This window comes from Lissotriton vulgaris, chromosome 3_1 (genome assembly GCF_964263255.1).
Source record: "Lissotriton vulgaris chromosome 3_1, aLisVul1.2, whole genome shotgun sequence".
NCBI lineage: Eukaryota > Metazoa > Chordata > Amphibia > Caudata > Salamandridae > Lissotriton > Lissotriton vulgaris.
The window spans coordinates 1,337,904,095-1,337,916,782 of NC_141689.1; the positions used below are offsets into that span (position 1 = coordinate 1,337,904,095).

General features: G+C 39.8%; 1 protein-coding gene across 1 annotated transcript in view; it reads right to left on the minus strand.

Moving 5' to 3' along the window:
* Positions 1–12,688, minus strand: part of TEX15 (testis expressed 15, meiosis and synapsis associated) — a 115,443-nt gene that overhangs the window by 34,407 nt on the left and 68,348 nt on the right. The gene's annotated exons all lie outside the window — the stretch shown is intronic.

Genomic DNA, 12,688 nt, shown 5'->3' on the forward strand with positions numbered 1-12,688 from the left:
TAAAAAGTTTATTTTAGATCAATACATGACCTCACATATGAGAAATGGAAGGGTGTGACAGATTATTTGCAGTGATATTACTGAGCTGCTGTTGTGTTATATACTGAAAACACACATCACTATCCCTGAATATCCGATGTACACACATTTAGTATTTGACCAAAGAAGGCATGAAAGAGCTGAGGCTGGATCCTAAAATCAAAGCTGGTCCAAACAGGGGCCCAAAAAATACATTTGGCCCACAGGCCCCAAAATCCTTAAAACGTCCCTGAAAGTTTCTTTTAAAATTACACAGGCAGGCGCGCAAAATGCCAGCCAGCCATGTGTTGTTTAATCAGCTTGCAAATTGCTAAATATGGTTATAAATAAGAAGTATGTATTCATTTGAAATGTCACTTTTCTATCTTTGTTCCCTTTTATTATCTGTCATGGATCAATCGTGCAGCTCTGGAAAACAATTAAAAGTTCTTTCTATTTATACTTGCTGTTCGAAGTATGCACAAAGTTTAACACATTTGAAACCCTACGCTGCCGTCAATAACATGCTGAGTTACTTCAAGTGTCTGGGAATGCACCCTGTATTCAGACCACTCAATCCTCATTATTGCCCTTCACTTTCACCCTCACCCTGCACTCACAGTGATCCCGATGCACTCACACCATTTATCCACTTACTCTCCACTCACAGTGATCATCTGCACTCACAGCGATCACAATGTGCTCACACTGATCAACATGCACTCACACCATTCACCCACTTACCCTCCACTCACAGTGATCACTCTGCACTCACATTGCACTTGCACTGTTCACCCTGTACCTCACCTTGCAGTCACACGAGCACACTACTCAACCTGCACTTGTGACACTTCACTCACCTGTCCCCCTCACTGCTCAATCTGCAATATCACTCCAGAAGCCCACCACTAACCATACATTCATTCATCCCACTCTGCACTAACATGCGCACCCAAATTCATATGGTCGCCTCACTCACCCCTGAACACAAGTATGGGCATGTCGTGCCCCATTAAGGTTTTCATCCAAAATTACAAAAGGAGACATCTAAATACACTACAATCCAGAGTTCTAGGGGCCCCTTTATAGAGGCAGTTCTGTTTTTACCCTGATGGACTGGAATAATTCCTAAACAGATTCTTGCAAATATCGTTTTGTTTAGTTTCTTTTTAATATAATTGATGTGAGTGAGTCTATTCCTATTTGTAGAGAAATGTGTTTGTTTCATGCGACAACCATAAAAAAGTTAGATCCAAGCGGGTCCACACATATGAGAAATTGGAGGATATCCAGATATTATTCACTGTAAAATGAGTGGGCGGCTGCTTTGTTACAAAAGTGAAAACACATCACTATCTCTGAATATTAGATGTAAACGCTTTTAGAATTTCGACTACAGTGCCTGTGCACCGTTAGTAGCCTGGCTAAAAAGGGTATGGCAGAGCTGAAATAAATCATTTAAACTCAAACCTGTACTGAACAGGGGCCCTCAAAATAGTTTTGGCCCAGGGCACCCAAAATCCCTAACATGTCCCTGCCATCACAAAGTCTGTCAGACAACATTACTCTGAAGTAAACTAGACATCATTAATTTATTATTAGTTCTATTTTTTTAAACATAAGCCTGAGGTGTCCCAAACCCCCACTACTTCAGGCAAGCAACTTATTGTACCACTAAGGAATTCTCAATGAGGTGTTTGTTCAGCGCCTTCTCTGTGGACTTTCAACTGTCTTCAGATCCATAACTGGTTGGTGGGCAATAATCCCATTATAATGCTGCCTAAAACGCTTGTTAATGATTTCTTGAGAAGATTTGTTTCTCATGTACCAGCTCTGAGCTAGGGAATGCTCGAAACATCTGACAACACTGTCTCCCTTACAGTCCCTGTCTTGCCTGAAAATGTCTGTAGAATATTCAGCTTTGGGAGAAACTGCTATCAAAACTCTCTTGCCATACAGCTCGTCCTATTTATGTGAGATTAGGTTTTCAGCACTTGCCGTATTAAAGACTAAGTACCGTTCAAGACTGGATGTGGAGCACAACCTGAGGATGGCAGTAGCAAAAATCCATCCACCGATTGACCGTCTCTGAAAAACAGGCACACCTGCCACATTTATGTTGGTGGTGTTATTATCAATCCATGTCATGTGTAAAACAAAGCATCATAGTAAAAACAATTTGCATACATTTTATCTTGGAAAGTGTTGTTTTGAGCAGTGTAATAAGCCTCCGTCATTTCACCACACCCACACACTAACGTGCAGTTTACTAAACACTATTATTGTATTGAATGTTATTTGCTGAATATGCCCGGAATGTGCGCGTGGCGGTCGAGTCCAGAAATTTCTGTGAGGTGGTGGGGAGGCCCAACATCTAAAAAAATTCAGCTGGGGGGGCTCAACCTACAAAAGTTTAAAGACCTCTGCTATAAACCTATATAAGATCTGCTCGTTTAGACAACATAGACTGTGAGATTGGTGTCCAGACTGATTCCAGACACCCCCATTGGGTATGTTTGCCTGTGTACCAGCTAGCTCACAGTGCCACTAGCAACCCCTCTTAACAAAGGGGAGAATAGTTCTTAGCAACTATCGAGCATGACAGTTCTGTCCCATCAGGTATTGTGGAAACAGTGAAATACTTTTCACTCAGTCACTTGTGCTCACTTCGTCCCAGAGAGATACACAGAATAAACGGTGGGATGTTTTCAATAAGCATTTATTGAACCAGAGTCATTCTAACGTAAAATAGGTGTGCTGAAACAACCATAAGAGAGAAACAGATATAAATGAGTGTAACCACCAATAGACTTAAAGGATGGCAGATTCTTATAATAATGATAAAACAATGAATACAGGCAAGTATAAAAATACATGACAATAAAATGCGTACTCCTACGATGCAACCCTAACTAGATGTACCTAGCATATATGTAGGTGTAAAGCCAAGAATCCCTCTAGGATGAAGTCAACCCCATTACCTGAAATGAGAGACTGTGGGACCCCGTCTTGGTCTCGAGATGGACACCCCGCAAGGGATGTCAGACCACTGCGAGCTGGAGTGTCTGTATGCAGGAACCTCAGCGTCTTGCGCCAGTGTGTCAGCATGGAAGCCCTTTTTCTCTTCTGTCTGCCTCAGCAAATAAATGCCGTGCACAGTAGCCACCTCACAGCTTACTCGATTAGTTGCTGTGCAGGGATTAAGGACCTGCAATGGAAGGTTACCTTGCGATAGACCGAGTGCTCCTACATTTAACAGAGGGACCACCAAGAATAGCATTGAATACATACTGGTATCAGTTAGCTCCTGGTCCAGCATGCATGATATCATAATTGAAGTTAGAGATTCCATTATATTTAACAATACCTGGCACTCTCTTTGAACCCTCGAGCAGGAGAATCAATAAGAACAATCCTTTCTCAACCCAAACTATAATTAGTAATAATGGAAGATCCTTGAAATGACCTGTACTAGTGGGCAAATTCGAGATTATGACCAAAATATATAACATCTTTTCAGAAGTCATTCTTCCATACATTGAACTGCCCCCTGAGGAAATCCCTATAGTGAATATACATCAAATCATGATAGAGGAACTAAAACTGATTACGACAAAAGTATCCAGAGGTAATGAGGAGAGGAAAGAAGAGATCTTGACTTGTTGCAACTAGTGGTACAACAGTGAATGCTGCAAGGCAAAGATAGACCTGGTATTGGCAGCAACATCTGATGATATACAGATATGCAGAGATAAAAGGACGCTATATAAAAGGCTAATAACCCAAACTAAGAGAGATTGGGATGACAGCATATGGTCAGAGTTTATTTTAGCAGCCAAAACTAAGGAGCATGTGGGCTTTTGTAGCCTAATAGCTAAAGGAAATAAAACAGGGAAAAGTATGTTGGATCTTTTCCTGGACCCAAGCACTTGGGTGAATCATTTCATGAAACTTTATGCTGAGGCCAATAGTGAAATAACTGACACTCATTGCAGAGCTATGCAAACCATACCTGCATCTCCCAAAACAGCACTAAACTCTATTCAACATTTTAGTATAGAGAAAACACTGACAGCTATAGATGCTGTCAATCTAGGTAAAGCATCAGGTCCCGATAACATTCCTGGTGATCTATTGAAGCATGATAAAGCTGTATGGGGCCATACATTAATCTTCTATGCAACACCGTGGTAGCAGGGGCGCCAGTACCAGAATCCTGGAAGGGGCTGAACTTATTCCAATTTTCGAAAAGGGAGAGTGTCAACAACCAGCAAATTATCCCCCCATAAGCCTCATCAACACCCTACAAAAGATTTATGCAAGACAGCTTTTATCAAAACTGAATGACTGGTTAAAGGGAAACGTGCCAGAGGATCTTCTTATTTAAGTAACGAGATTACACAAAGACAACTACTCGTATGTTTGGTGTGGACCAAGGGGAGAATTATCTGACACAGGGAGGGGCGTTAGACAGGGCTGCGTGCTGGCAACCACCCTTTTTTCACTATTTGTAAATGATGCCACAACATATCTTTTCAGGTGTAGACATAATGCCCTGAAGTTAGGAGGGGCACCTGTTCCGGCTCTCCCATTTTCAGATGATACTATTTTAGTTTCACAAACTCCGAAAGGCCTTCAAAATTTGCTAAACACATTCAGTGATTATTGTGTTACAAAAGGCTTAGAAATAAATTCCAACAAGACAAAATATATGGCACTTAAACTGCACAAATCATTAAAGAAGAACATTCCCATCCTAGAACAGAGGCTAGAGTATGTGCCAAATTTTAATTATTTAGGTATTACATTTGTAACACATTTGATGTGGTTTCCCCGTTTGCTAAAAAGCCGGACTATTTTTACCTAAAATTCTGTACTGATACAAAAAAAACATAAGAACAGTATTACTCAAGCTATATCTCCTGCACTTGAAGTTTACAAATACAGGGCACAATCTGCTACCCTATATGGTGCTAAACTCTGGGGGGGGGGGGTCTCTTGCAAGAATACCTTCGCAGGGGAAGAAAACAAGTTTCTTAGAAGATTATTACACCTCCCTGTAGGAACACCCATGATCCCTATTATTTTCAAATTTAAGGCGCATATACCACCAAGCAATCTAAAGACCATTGGTATTCTGGGTGTGCCTATGGAGCACCCCAGAGTTAATCAGGTACCGAGAAGGATTAGAAGTGATCTTAGGATTCGATCAATCGGCCTCTCTTCCGTGGGTCAAACATGTGCATACATGGTTCTGTAAACTAGGGCTCAAGCACTTTTGGGAAATTCCTGCTCTAATGACACCATTTGCGAAAAAGATGCTGAAAAGTACTTTTTGGGCGCATATGCATAATAGTTTTCCTATAGCTCTGCAACTTGTAGGCTGACCGATCTGTTTCTCTTAAAAAAACCATTTCCGTTCTTTGAACCATACCTGGACGAAGTTCAACCCCAACTTGCAAAATATCTGTATATGAAGTTCTGTTATGGTATTTTGCAAGTGCACTCCAATACAGCCAAATGGGGTTATACAAATGGTGAGTCTAATGACGACGCTTGTCTTTTGTGTTAACTCAATACCCCAGAAAATGACTCCCACATATTGTTCTTTTGACCAGCTTATGTTATCCCTAGACACAAATGGATCGAGCCATCATGTTGGAATCAGGGACTTAGATCATGTTCTGATGCTACAAGAGTTCTAAAAAATGACACAACCCAGAAAATTGTTTTTAGCGTCAGTAGATTCCTATTTGCTGTTAATTTAATAAGAACAAAGAAAGGTATGAAATGTTAACATACTACCCTGTTATTAGGTTCTATCATGTAAGCACTTGCACTTTCTAAATTTTAGTAGTTATTTACCACTTGCGTAGAGGCTAGCCTGGAATATCAAGGAGCTATAAACTTCTTTGGCACTTTACAGCATTTGCACTTCCTCCTTTCTTTTCTTTTTGATCGAGATTTTGCGAATTACATAGGAGCCATATGCAGTTTCGCACCTTATAGCATTTGCACTTTAACTATGTCTATAACCCAAGCAATGAGATGATTTTTAGTCTGTTCAATGAAATATTCTAGCAATTTGTAACCTCATTCCCCGCCCGGACGTTTTACATTCTTTGTTTTAAATGCATGAATCTGAAAATGATTTATCCCTTTTAGTAAATTTGAAATTGTTCTATCAAGCTTGGTCTTTATACCAAATGAAAAATGAATATGCACAGAATGATTGTTTTTGTGAGATGGTGTTATTTCTAGAATGTCTAGTTCTTGTTATCTTGTATCTTTTATGTTTTTTTTCAACTGAATGAAGATAATTGAATTGAATTGGTAACAGTACGTAGTGTCCAAATCAGATGTGTCCTCTAACATTTCAGTGCTTGAAATTGCAGCAGATTGTTCCAAATCAGATAACATATTATTTCCAGTTTGAAAATTCCAATCGGCGGAAAATGTACTGGAGATAATGATATCATTTAAAGAGATTTTTAACGTATGAGGAATTTTCAAGGCTGAAGAGGAGGGACTTAAAGGTGGCAGTGGCGATTAATCGCTTGGTACTATCACAGGTCCTGAATACTGGACACTCACTGGACCAAGCACAATATATGGTATGCCCCCGCCTGCGCATTGACTGGCTCTCTTTGTTCAGTGCGAAGGACAGTCCACTAGCCGGTGTAACACTAGGTCATGAATACACAGATTGAAAATAAGTGACATGCCTGGGGGGTGGGGAGGGTGGGGGGTTAGTTATGAATGAGCAAAAGTTGTAAGGGGTGCAAAATGACTGCCAGAAGAGATACTAGTGGATTGATAACCATTATTTACCGTTTTCACTAAGTAGAGGGTGGTAGGTTAGGGGTTGAGTTGTTATTCTGATGTCTGCTTATTCCTGACACGCAAATGCAGATAATAGATATGGGGAATTGTTGGGAGTACCCTGATTGACGCTAATTGCTGCATTTTGTTGGATGGTGTTTTGTATGTATTTTTAATGCATCCGGAATCCATTTTAATGTGCAACTTGAAAACTTAATAAAGTCTGTTTAAAAAGAAAAGAGGAATTTTCAAAAGTTCAGTGGGACCAAATACATCATATGAAACTCTGTCCCACACTATAGCATCAGGAATTGGAACAGCTGTAATGTTCAATGTTCTCTTTGTTCACTATGAGATGAAGTAAGAGGTTTCAAGACCAAGTTCCCATTTTATACTGCAGAGCGTTCTGGGAGATCGTTTCCATTCATGACTAAGCAAAAGACAGTCACTAGGCCAATCCAAAAAAGAAAAAAACAATATTCCAGTTATTATCCAGAGCTGTAGCCATGGTGAACCCAGGAAAGTCTTTTTCCCAAAAATGTAGAAGTCATGAAGTTGTTGTTTACGGGAAACTGGAACTGGTGTTGTTTCAGGTTCACTCGGATCTAGAGAGAATGTATAAAAATGGATAGAGTAGCCAGATGCAGTCCGATCTATTTTTGGTAGCTCTGCAGGTTTTGTTGAAGTGGCAGACGTCTCTTTTAGAGGCATATTGATGTAGATATCGGTGTTAGGCCGAATTGATATTTTTTTTTCATTTGTGCTTTATGTTCTGTTTCAGCAGGAACGAGTTATAGTTCATTACTGGTAAGCATATTACTTTGTATTGGTGACCCTTCAAATGTTTTGAGTCTTTCTGTCTGAACTTCCTGTATGGTAGCGAGAGAAGAGCGTCGGATACCCAGGAGCCCATGAGGCCTACTATTCAGTATCAGCCACATAGTGTGGTTTGATCAGATCATGGGAGACAAATCTCTTTTCTTTCTTTTAGGCAAGAGGCGGAATAAGTACTGTTTTTGTACCTTTGACAGCCAGGACAGGTACAGGCTTTCTGTCCACACTCTTTACTCTGACCAGATCCCCGACTTTTGGGATCCAGGCAGGTCTTGCCGTGACTGTTTTTTTTTTTAAACAAATTTTATTTGTCAAGTTGCACATGTATTGCAGAGGTCTGAACCCCAGAGATATCTGCCTAATCAAACCATATATATATATATATATATATATATATATATATATATATATATATATATATATATATATATATATATATATATATATATATATATATATATATATATCAAACACACCCGATTTGGCATGCTTATGCCACTTGTAACGGCGGGCTCCCGGCGGAATCGCCACTTCCTCAAAATATACCTCTCCTGGTATCACGTAGTGTTTTTCTCCACAAACAAAACAGTACCAGGGCCCAAATGGTGCTCAATGCTGTATTTATTAGGCACACGAACAACAAACCCTACGCGTTTTGAAGTAGAACCTGTGAGCAAGAAGTTCTACTTTGAAACGCGTAGGGTTTGTTGTTCGTGTGCCTAATAAATACAGCATTGAGCACCATTTGGGCCCGGTACTGTTTTGTTTGTGGAGAAAAACACTATGTGATACCAGGAGAGGTGTGTATATATATATATGGTCCAGTTGAAGACAAGGAGCCGAAACGCGTAGACCGTCCGTTTTTGATGCACTTTAATTTGCACATGGTGTGTAAATAAATCTATGAGAAACTAATCTGTTGCTGTGCCGTGTCTTCATCTACGGGAATCGTGGGAAGAAGAAACAGAAGTAATATATATATAAACATTCATAATAGCCAGCAGGCAGTCAATGGGAGAGGCTCTGCAGCACGAACTACAAAACCCAGGAGGCACACTCATGAGGCTCCCAGGTGGGCCAATTAAGGAATATGCAAATGAGTACAAGTGCAGCATGCAGAGACCAGAGACTGTGGCTTTCCCCCTCTGATGAAAGAGCAGGAGCTCTGAAACGCGTAAGGGACTGAAAGGGATTGAAATAATCTGGATGTGCAACCCGGTTTGAAAAATAAATAGTTCTGATGAACTTTCTTTTGTGGAGTAGCGTCTTCATGCTTCAGGGCAAACTTTGTTGGATATATATATATATATATATATATATATATATATATATATATATATATATATATATATATATATATATATATATATATATATATATATATATATATATATATATTCCAAACACAAACAGCTTGTTTTCAGCCGAAAAAGGAGAGCACACCAGTATCCTTTTGATGATGTTTTATTGCAAACCCCTCACCCCCCCCAACAGACGCGTTTCGCCTTGCGGCTTCGTCAGTGTCAGTTTGTCACGTGTAAACTACAGCCATTTCTACCTTCAAATTTTCATAGACATAAAAAGGAGATTGATACAAGTGCTACCAATGTAACAGCTATCTTTGAATGTATGTTTAACATAGTTAACTCGCTAGAACTTGGCTGTTTAAATAAAGTGCTTTAGTGCAAGAATAAAAAAATTCATGTGTTAACACACCAAACAAAAACAGTGCAAAATTTGATCAGGGAGCATTATTCATCAGTAAAGGTATTTCATAGTTCTGTAACAACATCTGCATTTTTCATTTAATTTCAATATATAAAATTTATCAAAAACGTATTTTTTGTTAAAAAGGTACTTTGTGGAGATCTACATTATAGGTTTATGATCTCATACTTTAATACACAACAAGGCACTTTTCGTGTTGTTATTACCCTCTAGTGATTATCCTCATCCTCCCATGAGGTTGCTCCCTCTTTCCTCAATGTCTCGCCCTGTATGGGCATTCGTCTCAGTGTATATTTACATATGGGAGACTAGGCAATATAGCTCGGATGGTGATTGGCCTAGATTTAACCATTATCCTTATTTCTTTTATCCTGTTCATTGGTTTAGATGTTCTCCTATCCGTCAGATCAACCAAAGGAGAATTTGTCAAAGACAACTATGTTCATTTCTATGTTGTTTTTGTGTTCTATCTTTTATAATATACGATCCCATATATTATAGATGTACCCACATCTCTTCGTCGTTGTTCAGACCCCAAGGGGCTCTGGTCTGGAGATCGATTATGTATTTAGATTCCAGAATCCGTAGGGTCTTGACTCTGTCACCTCCCCTTTCGTTGCAATGCACCTGATCGATACAGTAGAAGCTCAATAAGTCCCTGTTGCTCTGATGATATTAGCAAAATTGCGTGCCACAGGGTAAGCTTTGTCCTTATTGGCTATTGCACGAAGATGTTGTAGAATACGTTTCTTTGCGGGATGGATCGTGCTGCCTATATAGCGCAAGGACATTCCAGGCAATACACAGTATATTCAGAGTTACAATTTAAGAGTTTTCTGATTTCTCTGGTGGGTCTAACATCATCTGGTCTACCAGGGTAGTTAAGTACCTTTTTGCTGGTCCTGCACGCTTTACAATGTAAGCATGGGAAAAATCCCCTACTATTTCCTATTCTGTAGGGTTGTGATGGGGAAGAGAAATGGCTATGGACTAAGTGGTCTTTGAGTGACTGGTAGCGTGGGTGTGTTATGGGGGCCGCTCTGGGAGGTGTTTCTTGAGTATGTTGTCAGTTTTCAAGATGTGCCAATTTTTCTTAAAAATGTGCACCACCTCACCTGAGCTGATGTTAAAGTCGGTGATCATTCTAGTAGGTTCTCCCTTATCATTTTTAGGTTTTACTACTAGAAGATCCCTTCTATCTACTTTTGCTGCTTTTTCAATTGCACATTTTGTTATTAGAATAACCCATATCCTTGAATCTTTTGTTGGCTTCTAACATAGCTTTTTGATAGTCGCCCTCTGCCGAACAGTTACGTTTCAGACGCAGGAGTTCGCCAAAGGGAATATTTCGTACCTGGCTCCTAGGATGGTGACTTGTTGCATGTAACACAGCGTTACCCGCCGTGGGTTTCCTGTATAATCTAGTTTTAAGAGTGTCGTTTTTGACAAAAACCTCTAGATCTAAAAAGCAAACAGATGTCGAGCTCATGGTGCCAGTGAATCTCAAGTTCCAAATATTATCATTTAGGGCGGCCACATACCCCTCAGCCGAGAGGCGATCGCCACGCCAAATGATTAAAAGATCGTCTATGTAACGAGTCCATAGCAGGACTTTGTTTGTCCAGTGATCGTGGGCATCGTCCCAGGCCACGTGCTCCTCCCACCAGCCCACGAATAAATTTGCATAGCTGGGGGCGAAGCACGTGCCCATGGCCGTCCCCCTCGTTTGTTTGTAGATTTTTCCTGCAAAAAGAAAGATGTTATTATAAAGACAGTATCTTATCATGCTAAGCAGCATCTGATTATGTTTTTGGTATCTAGAGGCTTTCCTATCTAAAAACCATTTAACTGCTGCACTCATATCCTCATGGGCTATACATGTGAATAAATTAGTTACATCTAGCGTGATAAGTAGCATGTCTGGTTCCCATGCTATACTGTCCATTTGGTGAAGAAAGTCCTGCGTGTCTCTCACATACGAGGCTAGATGTTTTACAATGGGTGCCAAAAAAGAGTCAATAAACCTTGAAGTATTTTCCAATAAACTCCCAATGGAAGAGACGATGGGCCTCCCTGGTGGTCTTTCGGCATTTTTATGGACCTTAGGTAGGTGGTAGAAAGTCGGTATTGTTGGTGCTTCACATTGAAGGAACTGAAACTCATCCATGTTTAACATTTCCTCATTTTTCCAGCTTTCTAATAGGGTTTGGTAATCAATTGTGCATTGGACATATTCCGATCTCTTTATTGTGATATAGCATTCAGTATCCGTTAACTGACGCAGTGCTTCTTGCACATATTTTTCTTTCTCAAAAATCACAATGTTTCCCCCTTTGTCTGAGGGTTTTATCTCAATGATGGTATCAATTATTTGATTGCTTCCCATTCCTTCCTTGTTATGTTAGAGAGTCTATTGTCCATTGTTTTTGTATTTTTTGCCAATTTTTCAGGTCCAGAAGGATCGCATCATTAAAGACGTCTATTGCGTCATGTGTTGCATCTGGGAGTTTCTTAGATTTCTTCCTTAGATTACTAGGATCCCTCACTTGGGTAGTTGATACCTCCTCTTCATGAGGATTAGAATTTTCCTCCCCTGCCATGTGTCTTTGTTCCATTGATAGTAACGTGAGTAGGGTGTCCAAATTTGCTTCTTGTGATTCACCCACTTCTTCACTCACATTCGCAGGCACCTCCCCAGAATTGTTGCTGTTGGGAAGCAAGAGAAATATTTCTGGGAACTTCAAATTCCTTATTTACTTGAACAGGTCTATTCGTGTATTTTCAATGTCAAATTCCATTGATGGACAAAAGCTCAAACCTTTTTTGAGTACTTTTATTTTATCATCTGAAAGTACTCGATGGGATAGGTTAATGATATTATTTTCCTCTGTTCTCATTGACGTTTGTTCCATCTGCCCCTGCTGCGTGTTACCCTAGGTGAAGCGGTGGATTGATTTCTCCCTCTTACCTCTCCTTGTTTTCCTTTTGCGTTTGGTGGTGGGAGGTGTGTTTGCTATTGGGGTTTCTGCCGACTTTCCTTGATTACATGGTACTCATCGAAAAAAGGGGGGATCTCAGGTGTTCTCTCATTTATTCTCCCATTTGGTTGTTCCCCTTCTGATAGTTCTGCTTCAGATTCCAAGGTGTCTCTATTGGTGAAACTTGGGGTGCCCTGAGCCAACCATTTTCTTGGGGCATCGAACTTGCGAAAAAAAAAAAAAAAAAAAAAAAAAAATATATATATATATATATATATATATATATATATATATATATATATATATGA